The 9,637-nt window shown below is 38.3% G+C and overlaps 1 long non-coding RNA gene across 1 annotated transcript in view; it reads right to left on the bottom strand.

The window, feature by feature from the left end:
• Positions 1-6: 6 nt before the first annotated feature.
• LOC115302871 overlaps positions 7-9,637 on the bottom strand; it is a 10,859-nt gene continuing 1,228 nt past the window's right edge. The window contains exons 2-3 of the long non-coding RNA XR_003913677.1: positions 7,915-7,983; positions 7-438 (exon numbers count right to left, since the gene is read on the bottom strand). This is a non-coding gene — a long non-coding RNA (uncharacterized LOC115302871). The remainder of the gene's footprint in view (positions 439-7,914; positions 7,984-9,637) is intronic.

Below are 9,637 nucleotides of genomic sequence, written 5' to 3'. Positions count from 1 at the left end.
GAGCCAAAGCTGGATGCTTAACCGACAGCCACCCAGGCACCCTGAAAAGGGGCATTTAATACTGATTCCCCATAAGTAGAAATCCGAACTCTGTCACCACCTCAGGTGCATATGCTGTTGTCCTCAGTGTGTTTTGTTTTGTTTGTTGCCAATGCCTAAATCCAATAACTGGTCAGTCAATGATGCTGCACGTTGTTCCTTTGTGATTTCACCCCTAGCGCCACAGGTGCCCAAAGCCCATTCTTTGCCTTTGGGTCTCTTTCGGTTCTACATGCTGGTTTGGCTTCCTGTCTCTCTTAATAGGCAGAGTCTCTAACTCTCTATGACCATCCCCAAGAATGATGGCTGGAGGTCCTTGATCTTCATTTGCTGGAGCTGCACTCTCCCAGAGAGAAGGCACTGGCTCATTCACATGCTTGATACTGAAAAATCTTGGAGCTAGGGGGAAAGTAAAAACTTTTCTCACTATATAGTTGCCACAAAGTAAATAAGCAACTAAAAATAATAACTGCTTAAAAAAACAAGGAAGGAAGGAGCAAAAAGAAGAGAAAGAGTTCCCAGACTCTTAAGATTTTTTTCTGGGGGAGGAACCCCAACATTTTTTCTGTTCCCACTCTTTTCTGGAACATTTTCTATTTCACCTTGGCATACAGCATTGCATCTTTGTAATATTGCTTTGCAAAGAAATAATCAAGCCTTCAGTATTAATATTTGGCATAATACTAATTTATCCCCCCTACTCCCAAAGTCCCCACTATGCACAGTTCTACCTTGCAGCTCTAACAGAAGGATAAATGTATTTAATTTAGCAAATACTTGTTAAGTGGAGAGGACCTTGAGAAGAATTGGAAGCTAATAATCCTGTAAATGTGAAACTCTGATAAACATCAGACATTGACAATTGATACTACGAAGATATAGACAATAAATAGGTACTCAGAAAATGAGGACAGGAAGAATGATGCCAAATGAAAATAATGGGACTTTAGAAAAGTAGAACTTTGTTAAAAATTACCGTACTTTTCTTTGATGATAAAAGGAAGACCAGCTTTTCATTCTTAAGAGTTTGAAATACGCAGGGGCACTTGGTGGCTTAGTCGGTTAGGTGTCTGACTTTGGTCAGGTCATAATCTCATAATCCATGGGTTCAAGTCCTGCATCTGGCTCTGTGCTGACAGCTCAGAGCCTAGAGCCTGCTTCTGATTCTGTGTCTCCCTCTCTCTACCCCTTCCCCTGCTCACACTTTGTCTCCTTCTCTCTCTCAAAGATAAAATAAACATTAAAAAAAAGTTTGAAATACACAGAAAGAAAGAAGGAAAAAGAGAAAGAAAGAAAGAAAAAGCCACCTTTGAGATAATCACTATTTTCATCTGGGCATATAGCTTTAAGCATTTTTATTTATATATACATTTATACACACATACACATACATACGTAACTGGAATCTTTTCTATATAACACCCTGTGACCTTATTTTTTTTCTTGCATTTGAAAACCACTGTATAAGCCCTGTTCAAAATATAGATTATAAGCATTCAAGAAGCATTCTTGTTCTGATATAATGACCTAGGAAGTAAGGATTTCTATAATTTTCAGGCCTGAGGTAATTATTAACAAATATTGACGTACAATTGTATGCCTTTTTAGGAAAGAGTCTTCTACTGATACAGGTGAAGGTTTCTTCACTTCAAGGATATCAACTAATATTCTCTACTTCTACCATTGCTATTATAAAGATGCATCAGTATTTTAATGGATTGGCACCACTTTTTCTTTAAAGATCAATTGGTATAACATTTTATTTATGAAATTAAAAATGTTCCTTAGTCATACAAAATGCAGAAGAATGAGTCCCTAAACACTGATTTTAAGGTAATGGTGTCAATGTTACATGGCAACCATGAATAGCCTCTCCATTTAGATTTTATTCATATATTGTATATTATGCCATCGTTAATCATCCATGGATAATTAGATACGCATGAATCCCACCTAATGAAAAGGGCATTTCACATCTTTCATGCAGAAACAACCAACCACATGATTTTACATGCCCACAAGGAATAAATGAATTTTGTGAAGTGACTTGAGAGTAGAAATACATTAATAATTGCTAGTTACAAATCCCTCATAGGGTGAATGTAAAAAAGCATGTATTGAAATTACTTATAGCTGTCCAAAGTTTGCCTTCTTACTTTTCTGAAGCATAATAGCATATACATTATCTAAGAGCTTAACTTTGGATTGTTCCTTATTGAAGTATTCTGATTTAGAGTAATGTCCGAACCGAGTGACTGGCTTCCTGCTAGCTACCGTGAATTCTGTGACATTTATTGACATTTGATTTTCAATGAAATACTTTTCTATATTTTGTAACCTCATTTTTTAACCGAACAATACACTGTGAATATTTACTCACATCCTGAAATATCCTTCTATTCCCGATTGTCATTTCAGAATATGGTTGCTCTGTACTTAATCTCTATTTGACATTTAGTTTGTTTCCAATGTTTAACCATTACAAACAACACTGTAGTGACCTATCATACGTAAATAATTTTATAAATATCAGATTATTTTCTTAAGTTCCCAGAGATGGAACTGCTTAGTTAAGGTCTTTAAACGTTTTAAGACTTTTATGATACCACTATCAGCCACAGATGAGGATCTCTTATTCTGATTGGTAGAACTTTTCTAGGGGTGACAATATTTCTTGTTTGAAGCTTGATATGTTTTGAAGATACAGAAAGTTATGTAACAGAGGTCTTCCTCCCTGGCATCCCATACCAGCGAAGAGATGCAGTGCTCCATCCATTCTACCCTGTCAGTTTGGTGTCTGAGTGGGGAAGGGTAAGTTTGTGTTTAAGATGGTGTCACACCCTTGGCACATGAAGCACAATATGTAGATCAAAGAGGAGAAAGCTCTGGGCACTTGTTCTTATCTCCAGTGAGCTCTGGCTAAATGCTTTCCATGTAATATTAAGCAGTCTACTGCAGGTGGACAGTATAGGTCTTTCTTACCTGAATTTTCTCCCCTTGAAAAGTGATAACTAATTTTGTTATTTTCATTAAATATTCATGACTGAGGGGTGCCTGTGTGGTCAGTCAGTTAAGCGTCTGACTCGGCTCAGGTCATGATCTCATGGTTCATGAGTTCGAGCCTCATGTTGGGTTCTGCGCAGACAGCTCAGAGCTTGGGGCCTGCTTTGGATTCTGTGTCTCCCTCTCTCTGCCTCCCCCACCCCGGACCCCCGCTTCAACTGTCTATGTCTCTCAAAAAATGAATAAATGTTAAAAAAACATTTTTGAAAAAATATTCATGACCTGAAAGATCAGGTCTACTCAAAGGTATTTTCTTTTTGTATTTAATGGTAAACTATGTAATTTTTATTAGAAGAAAGAAAAAGAAAATCAAGTGGCATTAACTTTGAGAATATACATGATAAGAGTTAATCCCTCTCTGCTTTAATGAGTATGGCATTAAGTGTCTATATCTTGATTTTTCTGCAGTGCAACCTATCATTGAGAGATTTCAAAGCTGTTATGTAAGATGTTGATTATATAATGTATAGATGTCGTAAGTGGGTGGTTTAATCTGTTAAGTCACACTTAGAGAAGGGCGCATGAATATATTATTGTCACTTTATTACAAATCTGTATTAGGATATATACATATAGTAACAAAGAGGTATACTATATATACTAGTACATATATAGGTATATTGTATAGTAAATAGTATGCCTATATAATATACTATACTATGCTATATAATATATATACATATATGTGTGTGTGTATATGTGTGTGTATGTTTGTGTGTGTGTGTGTGTGTGTGTGTGTGTATGTGTGTGTGTGTGTATTGGCAGTGGCTCTGACAGTTAAGTGTCAGACTCTTGATTTCAGCTCAGGTCATGATCCAAGGGTCAAGGAATTGAGCCCCCCATCGGGCTCTGGGCTAAGTGTGGAGCCTGCTTAAGATTCTGTGTCTCTTTCTCTCTCCCTCTGCCGCTCTCCTCCACTTGAGTGCTCTCTCTCTCTAAAATACAAATAAATAAATAAAATATTAAAAAGAGAAAAATATTATGTAATGCAAAATTTCAGTTGATAATTTATTTTACTTGCCTAGCATCCTCCACCTCCACTCCTCTCCCAGTTAAGATATATACCCGATAGGGGTGCCTGTGTGGTCAGTCGGTTGAACATCTGACTTCGGCTCAGGTCGTGATCTCACGGTTCTCAGGTTTGAGCTCTGCATCGAACTATGTAATTTTTATTAGAAGAAAGAAAAAGAAAAGCTCTGTGCTGACAGAGCTCACTTTGGATTCCTCTGTTCCCGCTCTCTCTCTGTCCCTCCCCTGCTCACATTCTTTCTCTCAAAAATAAATGAACTTAAAAAAAAAGATATACAGCCCACAAAGGCTGCAACCTTGTCTATTTGTTCACTGCTGCATACCTATCTTAAACAGTTCCAGATATGTAGTAAAAAGTCTATAAATATTTTCTGAATGAATGAAAAATAGAGCTATAATTTAAAAAGAGTAAAAGAAAACAACAACCAGCATTGCATTTATAAAATACTATAAACAAAAGTTCCAAAGGCATCCAGTCCTAAAACAAACCAGATTTTCCAAAAGAGTTGCAAGTTTAATCTAATTCCAAATTTTAAAGTGACAGCATGCATTACTGCTTCAATGAATGATGATATTAATAGTAATGGTTAATTATAATACTCAGAGTAAGTAATAAATGCACAGTGGGGTTCATAATATCAGTGTCAGAAGTATCCCTTGATATTCTGACTGAATATTTGAGAAACGGAAGCGATCAATCCACATAGACAGGTGTTTAAACCTATGACAGATGAAAAAGGAGGTAACTTCAGGAGTAATTTGTTCTTATTGTGTGGCTTCTCTGAGATTTTTGTGTTTTCACCTTTATCTTCCAAAACAAAGGACTAAAAGACATCTGGGTGGCTCATTCTGTTGAGTATCTGACGATTTTGACTCAGGTCATGATCCCAGGGTTGTGGGATGGAGCCCTGCATTGGGCTCCATGCTCGGTGTGGAGCCTGCTTAAGATTTTCTCTCTTCCTGCCCCTATCCCCCGCCCCACCTCATCAAAAATAAACAAAACAAAAGGATTAATTTTGGAGGACCTGAGTAGCTAGATCTTTGGTAAATAGGGAACTTAAAAAATTTTTAGAAGAACTAAAGCATGTTAAACTTAGTGGAAGCTTAAAAAGCACATCTTTTTTCAGATGACTACCATATCCACCCTTTACAGCTTGACTTTAAAAAAAGTCTTAAATATCAGAAGGCAGAAGTCGTTTGATTTTTTTAAACTTGGTTTTTATTGTAAAACGTATCATATATATCAAAGAGCATATAAAACCTAGATGTAGATTTTAAAGAACTATAGAAAGATCAATGTATCCACTAGTTAGAGAATAATTTTTTGAAAAATTTATTTACTTATTTTGAGAGAGAGAGTATCTATGTGCAGGGGGGAGGGACAGAGAGAGAATCCCACACAGGCTTCTTGCTGTCAGCGAGGAGTCCACTCAGGGCTCAGTCTCACAAACTGTGAGATCATGACCTGAACCAAAATCAAGAGTTGGCTGCTTAACTGACTGAGCCACTCAGGTGCCCTGAGAATAATTTCTTAAATTAACTATTTATGAGAATTGTCAACTAATTTGTTCTCCTTTTGAGCTTTCACAAAATGGTGGCTGCTTATTTAAATAGATAAGTCTATTCAAATCCACAGCTCTGATAATTTCCACTACAGAATACTTATTTCCGGAATCAACCATAGTGACTACAGAGCTAGGAGTACATTATTTTTCAAAATAGTGGAAAATTGTACTTAGGGCTTGTAAAAATAGAACCTCATAGTTTTTTTTTAATGGAAAAATATGACTGGAAACTACAATTCTTTAAGATTAATTTCTAAACTCAGAAGTGAGATCACGATATGATCACTTGACATGTATCTAAGCTTTTTCTGGGCAGTAACTACCTTGACTGGGTAAAGAATAAATCTTCTCAGATGCATATTCATTTCTTCGTAAGTGAAATTTGAGTTAGGGGTAAATTACTATTTATCATATGGAATCTGTATTAGTTTTCTATTGCTGTGCAAGTTACCACTTCGTGAATAAAAGCAATAGACATTTACTATCAATAGCGTCTATGGGTAAGGAAGGTGGACATGGCTGAGTTGGGTCTCCTGATTCTGGGTCTCTCACAAGACTGCAGTCAAGGTGTTAGCTGTGGCTGCAGCGTTCTCAGTGTTCTTAATGCTTGACTAGAGGTGGATCCACTGCTGTCGTACTTGGAGGATGTTGGTAGGATTTAGCTCCTCTCAGTATGTTGCACTAAGGGCCTCAGTTCCTCTCTGCTGTTGCCTGGAGGCTCCCCTCTGTTCTTTGTCACCTAGACCTAAGCACTGAGCAGTTCACAACATGGCAGTTTCTTCCATCACAATGAGCAAGTGAGAGAGCGAGAGAGAGGAAGACAAAAATCAGTTATCTGTAATCTAATATCAGACATACGATTCCATCACCTTTGCCATATTCTATTCATGAAAAACAAGTGACTGGGTCCAGTCCACACACAATGGGGGGAAATAACAGAAAGATGTGAAAGTCAGCAGGTGGGGATCACTGGGAACCTCAAAAAGGAGCAGAAGATGCCATATTTTTAGGTGATTAGTGGAGGATAATCATCACCACATATCTTGCCTATTGGCACTCTTACATAGTAACATTTCTACTGTGCCTTTCTTTTTTATCAGAAGTATCCTTCTGGGCTCATTCATCCATTCCACAGGAATGCGGACAATACAGCTTTTAGGTGATTAAAGTCCAGAAAGCCTGCTGGCCAAGTTGCTGTATTACAAGCCCTTTTCGGTTGTACCACCCTTTATGTGTGCTTGAAACTTTCCATTCCTGGGGCACCTGGGTGGCTCAGTCGGTTGAGCATCCGGCTTCAGCTCAGGTCATGATCTCATGGCTCGTGGGTTTGAGCCCCGTGTCAGGCTCTGTGCTGACAGTGAGTCCGGAGCCTGGATCCTGTCAACAGACTCAGTGTCTCCCTCTCTCTCTGACCCTCCCCTGCTCACGCTGTCTCTCTTGCTCTCAAAAATAAATAAAACATAAAACTTTCCATGCCTTTGGTCAGCCCGATTATTTCTTTGTTTGGAAAAAGTGAGACAACTCATCTGAGGTGATTTTTCTTAATACTCACAGGGTAAAACATATTTATTATTTCACTTTGAAAGTTTTCTTTTCTTTTTTTAAATGTTTATTTTATTTTTGAGACAGAGACAGAGTGAGAGCAGGGGAGGGTCAGAGAGAGAGGGAGACATAGAATCTGAAGCAGGCTCCAGGCTCCAAGCTGTCAGTACAGAGCCCGATGCAGAGCTCGAACTTACAACCATGAGATCATGACCTGCACTGAAGTTGGATGCTCAACCGACTGAGTCACCCAGGAACCCCTGAAATTTTTCTTTTATTTTCTTATTTATTTAAAATTAATGTTTATTTATTTTTGAGTGAGAGAGACAGACAGACAGAGCATGAGTGGGAGAGGGGCAGAGAGAGAGAGGGAGACACAGAATCCGAAATAGGCTCCAGTTTCCAAGCTGTCAGCACAGAACTTGATGCAGGGCTGGAATTCATGAACCACGAGATCATGACCTGAGCCAAAGTCAGACCCTTAACTAACTGGGCCACCAAGACACTCCTGAAAAAAAATTTTTAAAAGTAATTTCTTCTTTCATTCTGTGACTTGTGCTGGAAAAACAACCTATTCATTTTTGGCTTCCTCAGATTTTACTCTGGTCACTTGAAAATTAAGGTTTATGCTCAATAACTTTCATAATTTAAGGAAAAGTTTTCAAATTTTACTTACAGGTAAAACTGCAGCGAAGGGTGGGTTTTCAAAAATCTGCCAGTGCCAGAATCTGTTTAATACTTGAAGCTGTAAAATTGAGATATGGTCATGAATAAAAGGGTTTTTGACATGTTTTCTAAAAGGGTTTGGGGTATTCAATGATTAGCTAGTGCTACATTTTGTCAAAGTATCATGATTCTTTTGCGCATTTCTCCATTGCTCGTTTCAGGCTTTTTTGCCTTTCCTACTTTTTTAGCTTCCTCCATCTTGTGAAATGATTTAAAAAAACTTAAATTAGGAAATAAAAAAAAATGGTATGATTTCTGTTACCCCCAGAGTACAGAATTAGTCTCTCACCTAAAATAATTTAGAAATCAGACAAAATGTAGGAAGTCACAGTTTTCAGGGCTCAAACAGCAGGCAGTGCAGGACAGAGATTTTTCAGAGAAGGAAACAAACAAGGTGATTCCCATAATTATTCGGGCTGCATGGGATGTTTCCAGGCTGCGGCACAGGGAAGAGGAACCCCAGCAAAGCTCGGTCACCTCTCAGAGCAGAGGAAACAGAGGTGGAAGATCTGGGAGTTGAAGGCACGAGAATTCCTGGGTGAAAACCAGAGGTGAGAGCTGCGCAGAATAGCTTGGGAGAGCGTCTCCTGAGTCTTCAGCTGAGTACTGATCAGTACGGGCATGCGAGGCACTGCCAGGGCTGGAGAAAGAAATCACGGGACATGAAGAATCGGAACGAAACTTGGAGTCACACAGGGGCAGGAATAATTTGTAGAGACCTCATATGGAGGGCATCAGGTAGAGTCTTCAGAACGTTATCGCCTCAGTTGTTGGGCCAGTAAGCCAGAAATGAAGGGCTGTTCTGGACCTGCCCAACAAAGCTTAAAAGTGAGACTTGAAAGGCTCAAATTGTTTCCAAGTAACACAACTGTATCCCAGAACAAAGCCCAAAAATGTTTATACAAAAAAACTACAGCACAATGGCATGCAATAAAAAAAACTAAGGCATTCCAGCAAGCAGTAAAATACAAGCTATAATGAAAGAAAATTAATAGAAACAGCCCCAGAAATGGCACAGATGACAGAATCAATTAAATTAACTAGGAATATTAAAACAGCTATTAAATACTGCTTCGTATCTTCAAAAAGTTAGAGGAAAGTGTGAGCATGATAAGAGGTATGTAAGATCTATGAAGAACCCAAATCAAATTTCTAGAGGTGAAAAAAGAAGCAATGTCTAAGATGAACGTTACTCTGAATGTGATTAACAGCAGATTGGACACTGCTGAACAAAATATTAGTAAGCTTAGGGCGCCCGGCTGGCTCAGTCAAAAGCATGCCACTTTTGATCTCAGGGTCGTGAGTTTGAGCCCCACATTGGGCTTTAGAGATTACTTAAAAAAAAGATTAGTAAACTTGGAGACACAACAATAGAAATTATTCAAGACAAACCACAGAAAGATAGAAGACTGGGGTAAAAAGGAACAAAGCATCACTGAACTGCAGGACATCATGTAGCCTAATGTATGTGTCCTTAGAGTCTCATGGGGGAGGAGGAAGATGGATGAGTGGAATGCATATATGAAGAAATAATAACCACAATTTTTCTAAATATGATGAGAAGTATAAACTCACAGATCCAAGAAGCTCAATACATCCCAAGCAAGAGAAAAATGAGATAAAACACAGCAATTCAAATCAAAATGCAGTTGAGGACCAGTAATGAAAAGAAA

Source organism: Suricata suricatta, chromosome 9 (genome assembly GCF_006229205.1).
Source record: "Suricata suricatta isolate VVHF042 chromosome 9, meerkat_22Aug2017_6uvM2_HiC, whole genome shotgun sequence".
NCBI classification, from domain to species: Eukaryota; Metazoa; Chordata; class Mammalia; order Carnivora; family Herpestidae; genus Suricata; species Suricata suricatta.
Note: the sequence above shows the minus strand (reverse complement) of the source record. Positions and strands in the feature narration are given on the sequence as shown.